Below are 17905 nucleotides of genomic sequence, written 5' to 3' on the forward strand. Positions count from 1 at the left end.
TAAAATAGGTGAGAGACCATGCCCACCCTTGATTATTTTTTATTTTATTTTTTTTTATGGGGAAGATCCACTTTGACCATTAGAGGTGTAATTCCATGTTAAGGCCAGAGCAAAAAACAATAATAATAAATAAATAAATAAATAATCAGCTAATCTTGTGATTCATGTGAGTCAAAAGGGTAATAGTTGAAAGAGAGGCATCCACACTTGAGTTTTACAGGCGTAACGTGATTATTTTATAAATTTCAATGCAACCATTGGGGCATGTTTGGTGCACCGTATTAGGTGAAATTGAATGGGAAAATTATTTTTTAAAACTTAGCCGTTGTTTGGTTATTAACTCTTTTAGTGCTGGTTCAAGCGTTTGAAAATTACGTAGATAGAAATTTTGAATTTAAGAGATTCTCCTAGTCCAACTTGATTTACGATTGCTTGAGCGATTACCTCATGGGATTTGAGAGAAAGAAAATCGAAATGTGATTGATTGGCCAGTATGGACATCACCAAGTTCTATGGGGTCCACCATGATATATATGTATTATATCCATACCGTCCATCCCTTTTTTGAGATCATATTAGGCTGTGTGCCCAAAAATGAGACAGGCCCAAAGCTCAAATAGACCACACCATAGAAAGCAGTGAGGACAATGATTCCCACCGTTGAAACCCTCCTAGGGCCCATCATGATGTTTATTTGTCATCCAAGTTATTCATGAGGTCAAACAGACCTGGATGAAGGGAAAAAAACAAATATCAGATTAATCTAAAACTTTTACACCCCAAAAAGTGTTCAATGATAGACGTTAAATCCTCGCTACTTTATCTGATGTGGTCCATTTGAGATTTAAATATGCCTCATTTTTTTATCCATGCACTAAAATAATATCATAAAATGGATAGACGGTGTGGATATAATACATACATCATTGTAGGACCCATATAATGTGGTGATGTAAACACACACGGAGTTCCTGCGTCTTCATCACAACCGATCGAATTTCCTCCACGCCTCCTCCACCAGAGCTGGCGTGCTTTCACCGCTGCTAGTCAAACCCGATATCTGAAGGGATTGGATGGTATTCGAAGGGATTGGAAATTAAATCCTGGGATTGGCCGGGCGTGCCAAAAAGAGTCGGTGATCTGATCCCAATCCCATGGATCTTAAGACAATCCACTGACAACACCATCATTACCTTTAAATCCCATCCAATCCACCCTAATCCGTTCAAATTTGCCTGGGACGTGTTTGTTCCTGGGATTGGAAGGGATGGGAAGGTTTAATCCCCGGATTGGCAGGGCGTGTCAAACAGAGTGGATATAGCAATCCCATGGATCCACTGACAACACCATCATTACCTAAAAATCCATGCCATCCACCCTAATACCATTCAATCCCTTCCAATCCACCCGCCCAAACGGGCCCTGAATGGACAGAAAATCTTTAATTGTCCACAATCATTACTTTCAAACAATTCCATCCCACTTAATTCGACCTAATCACATGCACCAAATATGCGCCGATTTCACGCTTTAACCTTCTTTAGTCTTCTTTTCCCAAAAACAGCCAGTGCCTTTTAGTTCCATGAGAGTTAGGTCAAGGGTCCGAGCACTCATAGGCGGTGAAATTCCACTAAACCGTGTGAGTGTGTGGGGGTGTGTGTGCGTGCGATAAAAAATTGAAAAAAAAAAAAAAAAAAAACTGCAAAGAGGCTTGCTAGCTCCACAAGCCTTTTTCACACACACCACTAAATACAGTCACACAAGCTAATCTGACAAGCGTGTAGGAAATCCAAGCCATGAATCATGTGGTACTCACCTTTAAGGTAGGTTGTATGGTGGGGAAGAGTGAAATAGGCTTAGGAGTTCCATTAAAATGGTGGGACCAGGGCCTCATTGTTCTGAGTATGGGTGGGGTCCATTTGCTAATCAGATAAGAGACTCTGTGGGCATTTGTGAAAGGTGGTTTTGTAATAACGTGTTTGCAGGTTGATTTATATGGGTGGCCGTCGTACAAAGCATGCCGAAACCCACGGAGCTGATGGACGCGATTGCGTACTGCGCCCTCCCAGGACGAACTCCGTCCAGGCAGGGGCTCTTTGAGGCCCACCGTGATGTATGTATTTTATCCACTCCGTCCATCCTTTTTCTCCGAATCATTTTACACATTACCCCAAATATGAGGAAAAAACAAGACTCAAGTGGACCACACCACAAGAAACAGTTGTAATAATGATGCCCACCATTGAAACCTTTCTAGGGCCCACTGTGATGTTTATTTACCATCGATCCTATTGATAGCGTCACTCTAATCTGGATGAAGAGAAAATACAAATATCAGCTTAATAAAAAGTTCCGTGTCACCTAAGAAGTTTTTAATGGTTGGAATTCAATCCCCACTGTGTGGTACACATGAGTTTTAAATATAATTCATTTTTTGTATCATGTCTTAAAATGATCAAGGGAAATGGATGGACGGAGTGGATAAAACACTTACATCACTCAATTCGTATGCATGGCTAATACGACTAGATACGGTGATTTTGAACCAAAAAAAAAAAAGAAGAAGAAGAAGAAGAAGAAGGGAGGGTAAAAATGTACAGATAGGGCGTGGCCCAAAAGTCATACAAGTCAAACCATATAATTGAATGGCTGTTACATTGACGGCTAAAACGAAAATTGAGTTGTCCACGTTGTAAGTACTACCACTTTATTTTAGGCCAGAAATAGAATAATTCCTCTGTTTACACTTGGAACCATTTGTAGTGCACGGACGCCGACTTGACTCCAAACTCCTGTAATCCGGACGCGGATTAGGTGGTGTGTTGATCTGTTGATCGCTGTGGGGCCTAACGTGATGCATGTGTTTTATATCACGCCGTCCACCCTATGGCTGTTAATGCTCAGTACCACGAGTCACCTCCCGAGTAGCCAAGTGCAAGTCGCGACTCAGCTCAGACCTGAACGAGTTGGGATGAGTCGCTGGTGTCTATAAACCATTGTGATAACTAAAGGTGGGCACCAAAGGACCTGATCTGGCTAACTCGACTCGTCCAACTCGATCCAATCCAACTCAACCCAAACCCAATGGGTGAGTCGGTCCGAATCGAGTAAGCTTTTCCCAGTCCGAACTCAAACTAAGTCGAGTTTGAGTTACCCAATAACTCGATCCAGTTAGACTCGACTCGACCCAACTCTCTTGCCCTACCTAATTCAATCCCAACCTCTCTCTCTCTCCCTCCCTCCCTCATCCTCCTCCTCTTCCAAGCCCGGCAACCACCCACCACCATCACCCTCCTCCTCCTCCTCCTCCTCCTCCTCCCTCTCCTCTCCACTCCCTCCCTCCCTCCTCTTCCTCTTCCAAGCCCGGCAACCACCCACCACCATTACTCCTCCTCTCTCTCCTCTCCACTCCCTCCCTCCCTCCCTCGTCTCTCAATCCGACTTAGTGCTAACTCGACCCAACTCGGTCCAATTCGGTACTTCTAATTGGATCAAACTCGGTCCGGATCAGTGCAGGTCAAACCGAACTCAGATCGAGTCAGGCATGCTGGACTCGGTATCGATCGGATCAAGTTCGGGTCAAGCCTATTTCAAAACCGGATCGAGTTAGTCAACCCTAACTCAGTCCAACTTGACTCGATGCCCAGCTCTAGTGATAACGAAATGGCCCATGGACCTTGATCTCAACGGCCCAAATCCGCATCACGGCCTGAGCCCGCTAAACCATGACATGTTTCATGGGCCATGGCCCAATCCAATCTACAACATGTAAAGCCATACGATTGGCCAAGCCTAAAAACCCAATGGACTATAATGACCCTGTCGATGGCCATGGTTTAGTTATTTAGGCTGGAGAGGAAATAGAGGATCATTTACCTGATGATTTGCTCACCATACTAAGATTTTCAAATTCTACGATTCAGATGGATCGTTCCATGATCCAAGCCATTAATCTGTTCATTGATCATCCTGACCCAGAATCTCGCAGTTGGGACAATCCTAACCACTCAATCTCTGGCGAAGAGATATACGGGTCCACATTCGTTTAAAAAAGATCCCAAGATTGATGGTTGTATGTTACAGATTTTTTAAGGCCCAGTCGATCCACAGCACAACACACCATGGTCCCACTTGTACGAACTAAAAACCCCAAGTATTGTATGCATAACCTCGGTTTTGTGGGTCCCATCATTCCTCCCACATCAGATCACTGAAAAATGGGCCCCACTAATCTCGAATGTAATACAGTGCTTCAGTTATTTAAAAGTACATTTTTTTCATTTTGATCATAGCCAGATAGAGTCATTTATACGTTCCAGATTCAAAATAGAAAGGGCCATCTCAGTAAAATATAATAACCCCTACATGTGCATGACTACTGTCTTGAGATCCGGTGGGCCACTGTAACATCCTAGATTTCAAAAAAAAAAAAATCCTTGAAAATTTTCATTATAATTAACTTATATTGTCACTTACTGACCATTAACACTCGATGTTAGCCTATACGTGAGTGGTACCAATAAAAAACTGCGCAAATCCGATTAATCAATCGTAGGAAGCTAACGAATCCAACCGATCACTTAAACACCGAGTTTAGCCATATGATTTGTTCACATGAGGCCCACATCTAGCCGACCTATTACTGACTAATCAAAACGACTATAACTAAATTAAAGATCTACTCAAATCCGAGACAACTAAGGGTCGGATCGTAATTAACAAATCAAAGAGACCCAATTATCCATATAGCCTACAAACCAATGGTTTAGAGTAATTATGACTCAATCGCCATTTTCACTAATTGTGAATAGGCCACACTATGGACATAGTTAATCCAAACCCTAATCATTACACATAAGAAATCTTACTACCTAATTCATTCCAAAAATGCCTTGATTATCCAAACGAGCTCTAGACCGTTCGTTAGTGGACCACTAGTTCCGAAACTATAGAATAATGTCTGTCTCACTCGGCTTGACGTCTATCGCGGGTGGCGAACCAAGAAAGTGCCTAGAACGACTTGGGCCGGAAGTCAAGTGCTTGCAATACGCGAATCCCTTAGGCCGAAATCTGAAACTTAAGTGAAATAGACATTCCGCCCTTTTGTAAAATTGTAGCTTGTCGACCGTTAAATCACAACCAAACTCGAGGCATAAGTTAATGATATTTTTCTACTCATATCCGTATAGCCACGGCCCCGATCGACCATCGGTGACCGTTAAACAGACTTCTAATCATATCTGTTGATTGATGCATCCAAATGGTGGGTCGATCATATCCATACATAGATCATCATTAGGGTCAACTATGTTACGGTGTATATCGACCCTTACATCCCATAATGGACTCCAAAGGTTAGAAACAAACCCCCATAGGGCTAGTATAATGAAAACATAGGTCTTAGGGCCATTTGCACCACATATGGCACTATAAATATCCATTCATTCCACACCCCCTCTCCCCATACAAGTTTTTCATAGAGATTGGGGAGAGAGAGAAAGGGAGGAAGAAAGGGAAAGAGAAAGAGAGTGAGGTCCTTGGTGTTTGCTTGCATCGGAATCCATTTGACACAACACAAGCTGTTACCGTTTTCCTTTGTCGAATCCACCCCTACGCACGATCGGAGGTAATAAATGATTCTTACCTCACGTTTAAACTATCTCTTATTAGATTATATGAATATTACTTAAGATTTCTTTGATTTGATTAAGAATTTATACTTTTTCCTAAAACTCCAACCTTAGATGCTCTAAGTCAGACGAATCATTGCAAAGGTACGGACTATTAATTCTAGGTTACCTTTTAACGACCCCTGAGGGTCCAGATAATGATCGTGGGTCGCGAGCTACCCTTGTAAATTAGTTATGCCATTATACTTTTAAATGATTTACAATTTGTTTATTTCATGTAATCTATTGTAGTCCATATGTCTGATGAAATGCTTGATCATCTTTGTTCTGATTTTTTTTGTTGATTGTACGTTTGATGAAATGCCTAAGTAAAGTTAATACAATAAATGCTACTTATGTGTTAACTGTTAGGATTTCGTAAATGTGTAACTCCACTAATGCTCATGTATTTGATGAAATGCCTGCGTGAACCCAACAGTGATAACATGCAAAAGTAACGTGGCGATTACTAAGTCACAGAGACGTATGATTTCTTCCCACATCGGGAATGTCCACTAACCACCTAAATTAAGAAACGGCTCGGTCTAAGCCGGTCGCATTTAGCTTGCCCGACCAACCCATGTTGCACTTGGAAGACCGACAGTAGCCGGACTACATGGCACATTTGCACCAATGTTGGTTGAGCCGAAGTGCCCCAGGTCGACTGAACCAGCTCGAGAGTCGACAAATTGTTTGGAAACCTTGGATTGAGTTAACCTTGAAAGGAACCTAGAGTACCCACGTTACCACTGAATGAGTCCACTTATAATCGCAACCAGAAAAGAATCCGCGAGACTCATGACCGGGCATGGTGGTATGGGATACCGTGTCCTAGCTGTCGGCCTACGCTGGAGTGACGAGCCTCCCCGTAGTGACCATTGAGCAACTAAGGAAGCTGTGAATCAGATATTCCTAACCGCAATGATACCGTGACTGTCTCACATGCACGTATGAGTGTCAACTCTTATATAGATCGTGAACGCCCTCTGCTCATCGATGAGCTGTCTAACCCTGTGCGTCCGGACTGTGTCATCCGGGTCCATAGTGATCGGTCGGGCAGGTTGGTCGAGCCAGTGTTAGCCTCTTATCAATGGGGGAATTGTTGCACAGGTCATGAATTCGATACCGAACGTCCTCCGCTCGTCGATGAGCCATCTAATTTTGTGCGTCTAGACTGTGTCATCCAGGTCCATAGTGATTGGTCGGGCCAGTGTTAGCCTCTTATCGATGGGGGAATTGTCGCATGGGTCATGAACCCGATACCGGATTTTAAGATGCAAGCAAGGAGTGTTTTTGCCACTCCGAGCCCGCAAACCAGTTAAGACCAATATAAGATGAGGGTACTTTAGTTTCCCTAACCCACGGGGTGAACAGAATTGACGAAATGCTTAAGTACTGAATTAAATTCATTGCAGTGCATTAGTCAGGAGTATGCTCATGTTACGACTTCATATTCTTAGATTGATAAGAATTATTTGAAATTGCCGTTTCCTTAGATATCTTTACCTGTACTGATTAGATTGATAACATATGTAACTCATTGTTAATAGTACCACTGAGTTGATCACTCACACCCACTCTAGGACGGTGTTTTAAAACACTAACCAGAAAATCTCTTAGATGCAAGTACCACCGAGCCAGACGCACTCGAAGATGCATATATAGACCAGGAGGCGGGATTCTCATACTTCTAGCTCTCCGACGGGCTGTCTTAGACTACATGTTACTTATTTTTCTTTTTGACATCCATGTTGGGCCTGAATGCCCCATTCTTTTGGACATATACTTTCGAGCACTCTAGATGTACATCGAGCCTGGTTGTAAGCCCGTAGATCGACTCGATGTATTTCGTTTGAGAACTTTAGACGTATTTCTTTGAGAGCTTTAGCTGCATTTCCTTGATAACTCTTGTTTGGACAACTCTGATCATTCTGAAATCCGTTACTCGTTTACATGAAACCACTTAGATGCGTGGTCATCCCGTGACGAGTACTCGAACGAACTTTTTGTCCAAGGGGGCGAGATTAAAGTCCGGAATCTTGGGAGCCTAGTACTACACATCTTGGGAAATTTCGGGATGTTACAACCACACTTCCACAGCACATTGCATATGCTCATCAAGGCCATTGATCCGTTGGGCCACACTTCCATAGCACATTGCATACATGCAATAATCAAGACTATCAATCCTGTGGGTCACTAAATGCAATAGATCATATCCATCCATTGAGTGGCATGTTGTTGTAAAATAGATGTCTTAAATCTGTAATTCACCGCGTTGCTCGACTAGTCGAGGGACTGGCTCGACTGGTTGAAGGGGTCCTTCGACTGGTCAAGGCCCGCTCAACTCAACGTCTAGCAAGCTTGTATTTTGGATATCCAAGACGATCGACCAATTAAGGGACATGCTCAACCGGTTGAGGGGGTCCTTCGACCAGTCGAAGCCCTGGCTCGACTAGTTCAAGGTTACGCAGACCACGCATAGACTGCGTAAATTTGAGAAGGGTTTTAGGGTTTCTAAAGGGTGTAACAATGGTGAGATTCGAAATTATTCGAATCGGGTAAGTCCTTTCTCTTTGTAATTTCTATTTTCATAGTGGAATTTTGTCGCTTTGTGCCGTGGTTTTTTCCCACAAGAGTTTTCCACGTTAAATCTTTGTGTTCTCTTGTATTTGCTTGGTGTCATTGGATTGTTTTCCTAGATCCATATGTGTGATCCCCCAACATAAATCCCCAACAAGTGGTATCAAAACAATCGTTGGGGCACAGATCTAAATCTAAGGGATAAGCAATAATGGTAAGCACTAGGTATGATATTGAGAAGTACTCGGGGAAAAATAATTTTGAGTTATGAAAGATCAAGATGACTAGTTCCTTAATCAAGCAAGGCGAAGATGGTGCTCTTGAGGAGCGAAAGTCTACTATGACTGATGATGATTGGAATACTCTTGATAAGAAGGCTTTATCATCGATCTGTTTATGCTGATGAGGTTCTTTATAATGTCATGAGAGAGAAAACTGCAGCTAAGTTATGTGCGAAGTTAGAGGATATCTATGCGAAAAAAATCCTCTAAAAATCACTTATACTTAAAACGGTAGTGGTATAATTTCAAGATGGCAGAGGGTGAAGATCTGGAGGCTCACATCAGCAACTTTAATAAATTGGTTTGCAAATTGCTGGATATGGAAGAAGTGGTGAAAAATGAAGAACAAGCATGTATGTTGATGAATTCTCTTCTGGCATCATATGAGTCATTCAAGGACACAATGTGCACTATGAATAAAACCCTGAGTGTCGACACCATTATCTCAGCCCTTCAAGGGAAAGCTATGAGAAAGCTTAACATTGACATGGGGATATCTTCTGATGCATTGCTTACAAGGGGTAGGAATTTTAAACAAGGTACAGGTTCTTCAGGTTCTAGATCCAAATCCAAAGGAAAGGTAAAGTGCTGGAACTGTGGGATTGAAGGACATGTAAAGAAGGATTATACAAATCCTAAATGGAAGATAAGATTTCGAGGCTTCATACAGGGAGGTCAATGCTGCCACGTCATATGGATCGAGTGGATGTGATGGTGATATTTTGTCTATGTCTACGATTAGACACTTTTACAATGATCATAAGGATGAGTGGATTCTAAACACAGGGGCATTCTTTCACATGACTCCTCATCGGAGTTGTTTCAGCAGCTACAGGGAGTGTTATGGTAGACAAGTGTTTATGGGCAATGGTAGTGTCTGTAATGTTGTGGCTGTTGGTATGGTGTGTATCAAGATGTTTGATGGGACAGAGCGTACCCTGACTGATGTGAGGCACGTTCCTAACATGAAGAAGAATCTGATTTCTCTTGGTGCACTTAAGGCAATGGGCTGCAAGTTCATAAGTATTAATGGTGCTCTTAAGGTATCCAAGGGGACACGGGTGACCATGAAAGCGCAACGACTCAATAATGTTTACAGGTTGATCGGGAGCACTTCAAAAGGTGGAGCTGCAGAGGCTGTAGTGAATGCCACCTCTGCACGTGTATGGCATGTTGGGCATGGCCACATAAGCGGGCAGGGTATGAAGGTTGAGACGTGCGAACAGAGATACAGAGCAAGTGGAGCAGCCACCTGTGAGAAGAATCACACAGCATAATTGCATGATATCAGTGAGGTACATGGACAACTCCAATATCGCAGGAGATCCATTTTCCATTCAGATGGCTCTAGGTGAGCTTGGTGTTGAGAAGTGAAAGGTGACTATGGGCGATGTGATGGACTTATTGTACCAGACCAACACATAAGAACCGGTGGAGCTTCCAGTGGGCCAGGAAATGGTTAGATGCAGGTAGATTTTCAGGAGGATATAGCATAGATATAGAACGAGGTTGGTAGCGAAGAGTTATGCTCAGAGAGAAGGAATCGGCTTCTCAGATATATTCGCACCGACGGTATAGCAGGTGTCTATTAGATCCATAATTAGCGCTGGTTGTCCAATGTGATCTCGAGCTAGAAGGATGGATGTGGAGTCTGCACTTCTGCAAGAAAAATTGGAAGAGCAGATCTACATAAAGCAACAGATCGGTTCGAAGTTAAAGGGGCTTAGAAAAAGAGTTTGTAGGAGGTCGTGGTACAACCTGTCGCCTAAGCAGTGGTTTGATTCCTTCATGGTGAGTCAGGAATTATATGCTGATGACATGTACATCGTCAATTATGACATGTCTGAAATCAATGTATTGAAGACTTGGTTAAGTGGGACATTTAAAATGAAGGATTGAGGGGCAGCAAAAATGGTTCTCGGCATTGAGACTGAAAGAGGAGTAGGCTTTGGTTATCTCAGGCAGAATATTTTGGGTAAGTATTGATCAAGTATGTGATGGACTAGGCAAAGCCGGAGAACATTCCCTACGCGTCTCTCCTTAAGTTTTCCTCAAAACATGTCCCAAAACAAATGAGGAAAAGCAGGATATATCTCATGAGCCTTATTCAAATGCGGTTGGCAGTGCATGTCGTGGTCTGTATTAGACTGATTATTTCACAAGTTATCAATGATGTGAGCAAATACCCCGGCAAGCAATATTGGGTAGTGGTGAGATGATAAGAAAACTACGTCTTTCCTTTTAAGAAGACAGGAGCAAAGGTAGTTGGACACGTAGATTCTGATCTGACAGACATACTCACCTAGAACGTTCCTCCAAATAAGTTCAAATTCTGTGCAACTTCTTTGGGCTTGGCGATGGCAAAAAAGAAGGATAGATTGTACACGAGAAGCTATGATGTGATGCAGAGCTAAGAGAAGAGATCAAGAAACAATGCAGTTGAAGATTAAAGACATGGTGAAGATTGTTATAAAATAAATGTCTTAAATCTGTAATTCACTGCGCCGCTCGATTGGTCGAGGCCCACTCGACTCGAAGTCCAGTAAGCTTGTATTTTGGATATCCGGGACACTCGACTAGTCGAGGGGGTCCTTCGACTAGTCAAAGCCCCGGCTCAACTAGTCGAAGGTTACGCAGACCATGCGCGGACTGCGTAAATTTGAGGCAGTTTTTTGAATTTTCCAAAGTATGTGCGTAAGTGGAGTTTCCTAAACAATAAATAGGGGTCCTCAAGGTTACTCTAAGATATTCTAAGGCTTTCTAAAGGGGTTCCAAGGGTTCCTAAAAGGGTTTTAGGGTTTCTAAAGAGTGTAGCAAGGGTGAGATTCGAGGTTATTCGAATCGAGTAAGTCATTTCTCTTTGTAATTTCTATTTTCTCTTTGTGCCGTGATTTTTCCCGCAAGGGTTTTTCACGTTAAATCTTTGTGTTCTCTTGTATTTGCTTGGTGTCATTGGATTGCTATCCTAGATCCATATCTGTGTGATTCCGCAGCACAAATCCCCAACACATGTTTGGAAAAAGAAAAAGAAAAAGCAAAGAATCAGACCACATTCAACGGACAAAGGTGGCGGGATTATCCAATTGGTGTGAATTTGGAGTCTGACTATCTATGTGGGTAGGTCGACAGATTAATGATCTCCGGTTCTCACGTGTGGAACACAGGTAGGAAATCTGAATTGTTCATATGTTGGAGTCAGATCCTACGGTCCTACCTACCAAAAGGTGGACCTTTTTCTTTGTAGCTGTTGATTAGTGCTTGGACTGTTTTCTAGTCCTCAAAAGTCCTCTACTCAATGGCTAAGATCTTCTGACATGTCGGATTTTTATATAACACCTGTACAATGGTAGGTCCCAACTAGAGGTGGGCATCGAGTCGAGTCGGACCGGATTGGGTCCAACTCGACTCAATCCGATTTTTCAAGAACCTGACCCGAACTCGATCCGATCTGGGATCGAGTCCAACAAGGCTAACTCAATTCGATCTGAATCCTTGTTGGCCTAACCTGAACCGAGTCCGACTCGATCTGGGAAACCGAATCGAGTCGGATCGAGTTGAGTCTAGGGAGAGAGAGGGAAAGAAAGGAGGAGAGAAAGAAGAAGATGTGGGAAACCGGGAGAGAAAGAAGGAGAGAAGGAAGGAGAGGAGGGAAATCAGGAGAGAGAGGGAGAGAAAGGAGGAGAGATGGGTGGGTGCGGCGCCTCCTTCGGGTAGAGAAAGAGGGGTTAGGGTTCGTTCAGATTTCGGATCGGATCGGTCCGAATTGACCTCGATCCGATGTGTGATCGGATCTGAGTGATCCTACTCGATCCGCACCGATTCAGGCCTTTGCTGCAGTTCGAATCAGGTCGAATTCTGCCCAGCTCTCCCAATAGATAAACGGACTAGATCTCATATATTTATGCCACGTGTACGTAGATTGGGTGTTGATGATGGATCTTAGATTTTAAGACTCGCAACTGGCCCTTTCTCTCCAACTTCAGAGAAATCAACCAATGCTCACTGAGACCACTATAAGTTATATAGCTCTAGCTTGCTTTGTGACGTTTAGAAAGAACAATTGATCAATCTGGACCGTTCCTTAGGTCTAAAAAACATTTCACGGATTACCATGTCAATATCAAACCGATCTGACAATATAACGATCTGATCAGAAAATCTTTTATGGACGGACACGATCGTTTACACAAAACAGTTCCAATCAACAATTTGATCCATCTATTTTATAGGGCCCATCATGGATTGCTTATCCTTTTAAAAAAAATTCCTTTTCTATGAAACTCTAATCATCCCATCCATTGCATTAAATTTGGATGGACATCAAAAGATGGAAATGTTAAGTATGGATTGGACCATCCGATTAGTGTGATTTTTACCTAATGACCCATGAGATCTGTTTCCGAACTAATGGACAGTTAGGATCAACCGATCATCATGTCCAAGTGTCCTAATGCAAGCAGGAGAACTGTATCTTACACTGCTCTAAGAGCACGGAATCAGTTCTCATTAAAGTATGATAATTCCCCCATCAAACAAGAAAATTATAGAAAAAGCTAGCCTAGGTTGCACTTCTAAGAAGATCTACGTTATATGGGCCCACGCGTGATGATCGGAACAATTCAGCTAGTGGGCCCCCACCATTGCGTGCAAACAAACGGTTTAAACTAAAAAAAGTCCAATGATGTCAGCTGAGATTGTTTACTCTGGACCATTCGCTGTCAGCCCACCAGATGAGTGGCTGTAATTATAGGCGTGAATGGTGGATAATGCACGGTTCTAAGCTTTGCTAAACATGGACCGCGTGCCGAGGAAATCGGATTGCGTACTGAGTTACTCAGTATGCTTTTATGTACTGAGTAAACTCTTTTGCGCCCAGTGTGAATGTATGTGATTTATCCACGCCGTCCATCCGTTTTTCCAGATCATTTTAGGGGTTGAGCCCAAAATTGAAGCATATCCAAAGCTCAAGTGAACCACACCACAAGAAACAATGGGAATAATGATTTCCACCATTGAAACCTATGTAGGGTCCAAGATTATGTTTATTTATCATCCAACCTGTTCATAAGATCACATAGACATGGATGAAGGGAAAACACAAATATCATCTTGATCCAAAACTTCTGTGGCCCTCGAGAAGTTTTCAACTGTAGACAGACGTCCAATTCACAATGTTTCCTGTGGTGTGGTCCACATGACTTTTGGATATGCTTCATTTTTGTACTCAAGCACTAAAATTATCAGGTAAAATGGATGGACAGCACGGTGGGCCCCACAGAGTTTACTCAGTACGCAATCTGCTTCCATACACGAGATGCAGACTGTGGGGCCACCGTGGATGGGCCTACACCTCTCAAATGCGCAGGGCTTTTGATAATGAAATGTCTACCGTAGATTGGACTTTTCTAACCAAAGTCATTAAATCATTGAATCAGCTTGGGTTTTCGGGTCTGCCCTAATCTGTGATGAGTCCCAACACATGAACGGTCAAGATCTCATGATGTATGAGTTGTTGGTGAGTCATTGTACATTCCTTACATGTTACATTACGTGGCCATACATCAACATTTTCAAGTGCTCCACTCTCGTTTGGCATCATTAGCCTTCAATAATGCCTTAAACCACACACATAGCTTAGCTAAGCTCACACACGTGTATAAGTCCGATGATACACACGTGGCAAACAGGCGTGGTATTCAATCCATCCATCAGGTGGACCTCATCGTGTATATATTACTTCCCAAAGATAAAGACGGCCTACTGGGTAGGTATGCCATGGGCACCACGCAGCATGCCCCTTAATCATTCCAGGGGAAAAAGACCTAAATAACCTGAGTTTTAAAAAAAAAAAAAATGATATGTGGTACACCTTCCGTCTCAGAGAAGCTGATTAACTAATGAGAGGTTGAGTAGCTGAAGTAATGTCCCCAAGTTCTATGGTCCCACCATGATGTATGTATTATATCCACACCGTCCATCCATTTAGAGAGATCATATTATGGTATTATCCAAAGAATAAGGCAAATTAAAAGCTTTAGTAGACCTCACTATATAATTTTAGGACATTATACCAAAAATAAGGAAGATCCAAAATTCAAGTGGGCCATACAAGATGAAACAGTGGAGAAAGGAATGCTTACCATTGAAACCTTCATAGGCTCTTCCTTGGTGTTTATATTCCATCCAAACCGTTTATAAGATCATTTTCACTGAGATGAAATGAAAACACAAGGAACATAAACTGATACAAAACTTTTGTAGCCATATGAATGTTTCAACGGTAGTCACTAAATCCCCACTGTTTCCTCTCATGTGGCCCATTTAATTTTTGGATCCTCCTCATTTTTGGTCGCATATCCTAAAATGATTTCTAAAAATGGATGGACGAGTTGGATTTATCACAAATATCATAGTGGGCCCCACATAGATTCCTTGCATAGTATTTCTTACTAGAGGTTTTTGCGGATTGCAACTCCAAGAGGGTCTCCGTGAGTGCAGGAGAGATTCCAGCTGCTCTCCTCATCTTACGACTTACATCAAGGCTCACACATAAATTCCTTGCGGTGGGTCCCTCAGAGTTTACTTAGTACCCTTGGCCTACTTAGTCACTTGGTCAGCAATCGGCTTCCATGCACGAGATCTAAAATGTGGGGCCACCGTGGATGGGCCTACACATCTGAGATGCGGTGGGCTTTTGATAATGAAATGTCTACCGTAGATTGGACTTTTCTAACCAAAATCGTTAAATCATTGAATCAGCTTGGGTTTTCGGGTCTGCCCTAATATGTGACGAGGCCCAACACATGAACGGTCAAGATCTCATGATGCATGAGTTGTTGGTGAGTTATTGTACATTCCTTACATGTTACAGTACGTGGCCATACATCAATATTTTCAAGTGCTCCACCCTCGTTTGGCATCATTAGCCTTCAATAATGCCTTAAACCACACGCATAGCTTAGCTAAGCCCACACACGTGTACAAGCCCGATAACACACACGTGGCAAACAGGCGTAGTATCCAATCCATCCATCAGGTGGACCTCATCGTGTATATATTACTTCCCAAAGATAAAGACGGTCTACTTAGTCGGTGTGCCGTGATATTAGAAAATATTGGACAGGTTTTTAAAAAACTTCAGTCGGTTTTTCACAACCGTACATTTATTCAGTTAATTGTGGCCCACTGAACAGTAGAACATCATGATTCCTAGGATATGGAATCTATAAAATGGTGCTTTCTGATGGATGGCTTGGATATTGCACCTTTCTGCTTGTGCATTAACTGAATTGTACACGCGCGTGGGCTTAGCAAAACCAATAAACCAGGCAGCAATTTAGGGGTGCACGCGGTCGGTTCGGTCGCCATAAAACCGAACCAGAACTGGATCCTGAAAACCGGTTCAGTCCTGGATCGATTCCACGGTTCTAGGATTTGTAAAATTCAGCCCAAATTAAGAAGCTATACTGACTGTCAACCTGTGAAAAGTTTCTCACCTCTAGGTGTCAAATCCGGCCATAAAATAGTCAAGTCTGTGACGTACGGGGTGAAGTCACCACCTTCGTCAAGCAATGCCAAGATGGCTCTACAGAATTTGGCATGTTTTAAAGAATGTGCTCCATCTCAAGGGACCATGATTTGGAGGGTCTGGATTTACTTACATGGATTCAGAGTCTCACATGTAAGGAGGAAAATGCATATTATATTAAAAAGACATCATATACAATGCTCGGGCTAAGTGGTTGTTCACTACCATTCAGGTTATGACTTAAAGCAAGTGGGGGGTGCAGTTTAGTGATCAAAATAGTTCGTAGGATCTTAAACCTTCATTGGTTGGTGAACAAATTGACAAATAAGCATATAGTAGCATGGCAAATCAACAATTCGGTTAACGGTTTAGATCAACGGTTCGGTTAACAGTTTGGATCAGTTCTACAAGCCCCTAAATTGGAACCGAATTCTTAGCAGTTCTTGGAATTTGGGAACCGAAATCGAAACCGATGTAATCTACAACCAGACCAAACCAGACCGTTGGATCGGTTCTGGTGCGGTTCCACGGTTCTACCGGTTCGTTGTGCACCCCTACGCAGCATGCCCCTTCATCATTCCAGGGAGAAAAAGACCGAAATAACCCTGGTTTCAAAAAAAAAAAAATCAATGAGCAGGTACGAAACACGTGTATAATATCCAATCCATGAAAGTTGTGGGCCACGACTTGGGAATCATCTAATATGAAAATCATTCCAATCCACTCGCTGGGTAGGTCACACCAGTATAATGAGTCATACCAATGGTTTTCCGTTGATTTTTTTTGTGTCCCATTCAATACGTGGATAAGTGTAATTTTAATACTAGAAGATCATCATGGTATGTCTCACATTTTTAACGGACTGGATATTCTACATGTGTTTCATGTTGGCAGAAAAATGTCTGTATCATAACTCACGATGCAGCTGTTTCTCTCTTTGACCGTTGCTCTGATAATTTTTCTATGACCGTTGCTTATGTGATAAGTGAAAGGGAAGAGAGATGATAGGTACAGCGGCTGTATATTAAGTTGCATGCAGCCACTTTTTTCCACCAGCGTGTCACGTATGTGGAACATCCTATCCCTACAAAAGGTGGACCACACCATGATGTCACGCCTGATATGAAAATCGGTTACATCTACATATACATCAGGACACAGCGTCGAAATCGATGGACAACCACTAGTGTGCACTTGTGCGCTCACCCAATGACTAGACCGGCCTCATTTCTGTAGCAGATGATCATCATCGTGTAGGACACCTTTTTAACGGATAGGATATTTTTTATATCTGATACGTTCTCAGGAAAAATGAATGTATCATAGCTGATGATACAGCCTCTGTATTTGATTATTTCTTAACTAGTTATCAACCCCTACGGACAGTTGATTGGTGCAATAGCTATGAAGAGTTACCTGATAGTCGCCTACATATCTGCACACTATAACATGGGTTTAAATTCTGACACGTGAGTCCCGTGATTGGATAATCCAGGCCATTTGTCTGTTTTGCCGTCCTCTGGATGGACTATTCGTCAAGAACCTCCTCGATGGGACAATCTTAAGCGTTCGATTTGTGGCACACAGATAAACGGTTAGAAAAGTATCCACGTTCAACCGAAAAGGTTAAAGTATTGATCCCTTGGGATCTTTCAATACGGCAGATTTTGATCCAACCAAGGTGGTTCTCAACAGAACAACGGTCTGGATTACCCAACCATGAGGACCACTTGCCCGAGTTGAAGCCACACGTATACTGAGTGAAGATGCGAGCCACACTATCATATAACTTCACTGGATCCAGATCATCCAAACCTCGTAGGTGGGCCATAAACCAAGATTGG

Source organism: Magnolia sinica, chromosome 19, assembly GCF_029962835.1.
Source record: "Magnolia sinica isolate HGM2019 chromosome 19, MsV1, whole genome shotgun sequence".
NCBI lineage: Eukaryota > Viridiplantae > Streptophyta > Magnoliopsida > Magnoliales > Magnoliaceae > Magnolia > Magnolia sinica.